Raw genomic sequence first — 4,715 nt, 5'->3', positions numbered from 1 at the left:
TAGTTAATAGCTGCCTCCAGCTCAGGTCATGATCCCGGGGCCCTGGAATCGAGTCTTGCATGGGAGTCCTTTCTCTGTGGGAGGCTGCTTTCCCTCTGCCAGCAGCTCCCCCTTCTTGTGCTCTCCCTCTCTCCCTCTACCCCTCTTTCTCTAAAATAAATAAAAATCTTAAAAAAAAAACATTGTAAATGCATATTACAAAATATGACTAAGATAAGACTGTAATATAAGATTAAAATTTTTAAAAATTGCTCTTTAGCTACAGAAGTATGCAGTTATCTCTTACATTGCACTATTGTAAGCCCTGGTATAAATAATTAAATAGTAGTAGTATCCCCCGAGCAGAGTGATAAGAAGTATATATTTCATTTATGTGTTCTTTCTTGTATAAATAATAATCCCATAATTTCTCTTTTGTGTATTCTTGCAGTTTTACTGAGGGAATGCATCTATTCTTATACTTAGATACTTTTTCTACCCTATGAATGTTTATAGGAACAATACTAGTGATTGTAAGTTCATTAAATGGTTGAATATCATTTGCATTTGTATGATGGACATAAATTTCAAGAATATATAAATGTTTTAAAATATTATCATAGTTATTTCCTTATTTGTTTTAGAATTGCCTTTTTTGTAGCTGTGTGTGTGTGTTATAAGTTCTTTTGTTTGCTCTGATTCTATTGAATCTCAAGAATATTTTCAAAGACTGTACAGAAAATTCAAACTATACAGAAAATTGACTCTAAAGTTATCCATTCCCCTCTTTTAACCCACATTAATAAAATATTCTGTGATTTTTTTTTGTTTTATATTTTGAGGCAAATTCTCCCCATCTCTTTTTCTAGTGTTTTTAATTGGCACTTTCTGTCAAAGCAGCCTACTGGGGAAATTGCTCAAACCTGAAGAGGCTTCTTTAAAGCATTTGCAAGAAGTTCAGTTATTATAAGCAATCTAAAAAATTCAACAGGAGTGTATGAAAAAAATGTAAAATACTTAGCTTGCTGTTAAGTAGGATGCGTATGAACAGAATACCTGTTATTTCCTTTTGTGGAGAGAGGAGGTAGGTAACTAACAGGTAATTAAGTAACTAATAATTACCTGCCTAATTATTAGTTATTTGTTTCTTTTATAATTTTATAATTTTCATCTGGAACACAGACAACACTTAGAAAACAAGAGTGAAAACAAATCATAGATAAGAGTATGGCAATATAATAGAAATTGTCCTCATTTTGCATTTCACTTGTATCTGCTGTCTTTAATCAGGTTCATTTCCTATTGACTTCTTAAATGAATTAGAGGTCGCTCTTCAGTGCAACCTGTGGCTGTGAATATAAACAGTAACTGATGCAAATGAACTGTCTTTCCTAATTATTTTGACAGTCTCAGCTAACAAAGTTATGATAGAAAATAGATCTAACGCAATAAACATAAGGAAAGGAAGGAAGAAGGAAGAAAGAAGAAAACCAGAACAAAAATAAATTTCAAAAGCAGTCAGACATGTTCATAAAGTGCTTCTTGACAATTTTTCTACCAGTCACCAAACTATCTTGGGGCAATAGAAAATTGGGTGTTGAGCTTCTTGACTTGTGGCTTCGCTATAAAGAAGAGCTCAATCTTATCTGCCTGATTTAAAAGAAAATGAGAATATGATCTAGTGTCATTTGTACTGTTAGTACCTGAAGAAAATTGAGTTGATTTGTTCATCATAAAGTCCCTTTTGCAACATTATTTAAACACTAAATAAATAAAAGTAAATTAGAAGGATGTATAACACAAAAATGTAAACATTATAAAAATTCCATGAATTTATCAATTGTGTTCTTTCCACAATGTCATGGTAATTACAGTTTTAAATGTTAGTTGGAAACACCACGGTATCATTACTGTTATTAGAAAGACAATCATTATATTCATTACATCATAATAATTGTCAGATACTTCATTGATAATTGAGGGTAATTGGCTTTATTTACATGAATACTAAATATGTATATATGTACATAAATATTTTCATAATGCAATAATCAGTATCTCATTTCATTTCCTAAATGGTGCAGTGGATAATATTTTTAAATTCCTGGATAACTTCTGTAATAATTGTGTCAAATTTCTGAAGAGTTTACCCGATTCTATATGATTTAATAATATAAATGGGGAAGAAGGTTGTTTTTCTCTCATTTAATTATCCCTGCATGTAATATTCACAATATTATAGAATATTTAAAGCTGTATGTGAAAACCTGATTCAGGTGGGAGAGAAAGCTGTGGACCTTCTCACCTTCTTACTCGGGTTTAGCTTTTGCTAAATTTTGGTGCTCTCATGCAAGTAATGCCTCTGATTAGTAGAGAGTATGAGCCCCAGCAGAAGTGCTATAACATGTTCTCCCCGCTGTTCTCTTACATTTTAGCTCATCTTTGCTATAATACTGGAAAGAGAGAAAGCTGTTTTTCTACAAAGTTTTTTTATTCCCTACAGCTTGTGATCTTAATGAAAATATGAGGATAAAAGTGGATAATAGATAGCATTTACAAAAACCTCAGGCAGTATATTTCAATACATTTGAAATCATAATCAATATAATAAATGCATTAAATACTTCATAGAAGAATTATGCAGTAACTGAGTGCCTTCACACTACATTGCAAGCAGTTAAGTTTGATGGTCCATATATGATTATATTCTACATTTTTTTAGGAAAAAGCTCCTTTTGCAAACTTGAAAGTTTAAAAAATTATTCCTTCTTTGGTTTCTCTTAGAAATCGGATTTGTCACCAGAGTCAGAGGGGGGAGGAGAGGAAATTGGAGAAGGTGGTCAAAAGGTACAAACTTCCAGTTACAAGACAAGTAAGTTCTAGTGATATATAATGTATACCATGATGACTAGAGCTAACACTACTGTGTAATATGTATAAAAGGTATTAAGAGAGTAAATCCTAATATACTTTTCACAAATAGATAATCATTTCCCTTTTCTCTTTATTTTCTTTTTATTCCATCCATATGAGAAAATGGATTTTAGGTGAACCTTCTCTGGTAATCATTTCACAATATATGTAAATAAAGCCATCAAGGTGTTTGCAGTGATGTATGTCAATTATTTCTCAATAAAACTGGGAAAAATATATTTTTTAATGATTTCTCATCTTGCTTTAGTTTGGGGGACAAAGTAACAATGGATATCTCTTAAGAAATCTTATAAGGAATCTGGAGATCATTGATAATCAGTGCAAGATCCTGTGCAATCTAGATGTAAAAGGAAAATTCCGGGACTGTTAAATGAACAAATAAAGACATTCAATTACAGATAAAAAGTGTAGAGAACTCTTTTTATAAAAGTTTGCATGAAAAGAGAAGGGGAAGAGTTTGGTAGCTTTAAGCAGATCAGAGTTCGAAGGAGATCTTTTTTTATCTATTCTGGAACTTGTTACTAGTATGACCTTCTTTTTACTACCTAATCTTTTCTCTATTAGAGGCCTTTGAGGGAAAATATACACTTCTACAGTTCCTCTCTGAACTCTATTGTGTGCTATCTTGCAAAATAATTGTTTCCTACTTCCTCCTGCCCCCCACCCCCCGCAAATGGTGTTGTTGATAGAATGTATCAAAATGCTTTTCAAGGCTTCCTGTAACACTGCATTGGTTTCTTAATGCTGATGGTAAATATATACACATATTTATCAGACATTATAGCTTCAAACCAAACAAAGTCACTGTCTATAGTAGTTGCTGGAGGTTGAAGTTCAATGCAGGTCTCACAGCACTAAAATCAAGATGTTAGTAGGTTTGAGCGCCCACCAGATTCTCAGGGTCAGATCTATTTCTTGACCTTTTCCAGCTTCTAGAGACTGCCCACATCCTTTGGCTCGAGGCCCCCTCTCCACCAGCAATCATGTCACTCTGACCTCTGGTTCTGTCCTCACATCTCCTTTTCTGAATTTCCAGTTTCTCTCTCTTCCATATAAAGATCTTGAATGATTACATTGGGCTCAGTGGAATAGCCAGAATATTCTCTCCATCTCAAGATCCTTAACTTTATCACTTCTGCAAATTACCTTTTGTAGAGATGAACTCATAAACATCTTGGGGCATGGGGGAAGAGCAAAATTTTCTCTTCGACGTCATTTATTTTACTTAACTTCAGTCACTCAATGAGTGGCCTCAACTGTTCTCAGTTACTCTACTCAATAGATCCCACCTAACTTGACTTATTTTCTCCCCAGGCTAAAAATTTGTGTTTCATGAACTTTATAGACTTTCTACTAAATTCCTGTTCTTTTTTTTTGTTTGTTTGTTTGTTTTTTTTTGTTTGTTTGTTTTTAGCTGAGAAGAGGAGATGTGCAGATGTGCATAGTTACCTCTCAATTCAGCCATTCTTCAGGGATAAAAGAAAAAAGTGATGTTACTGATTACTAAAGAAAACTTTTTTTTCTCCTCCCTAACATCAAGGAGCTAGCAATGTTTACTCATGGAGGTTATTTTATAATGATCCTTCAGTTCTGTCTTCTCTTTCTTAAAGATTGATGTTTACCAAAACTTGCAGATACAGAAACAACAAATATAATTAGAGTCAATGTTGTTATACATCTTCATGATTATATAGTTCATATAAACTCTCAATTGTGAATAAAATAAATGCATTTAGAAAGTAGTGAAATTAACCCAAGTAGAGAAAACCAAAGACTCAACATATTTTGTCCTTCCTAATTGT

This window comes from Mustela nigripes, chromosome 2, assembly GCF_022355385.1.
Source record: "Mustela nigripes isolate SB6536 chromosome 2, MUSNIG.SB6536, whole genome shotgun sequence".
Taxonomy (NCBI): Eukaryota; Metazoa; Chordata; class Mammalia; order Carnivora; family Mustelidae; genus Mustela; species Mustela nigripes.
The sequence above is the reverse complement of the archived record's forward strand: the minus strand, read 5'-3'. Positions refer to the sequence as shown.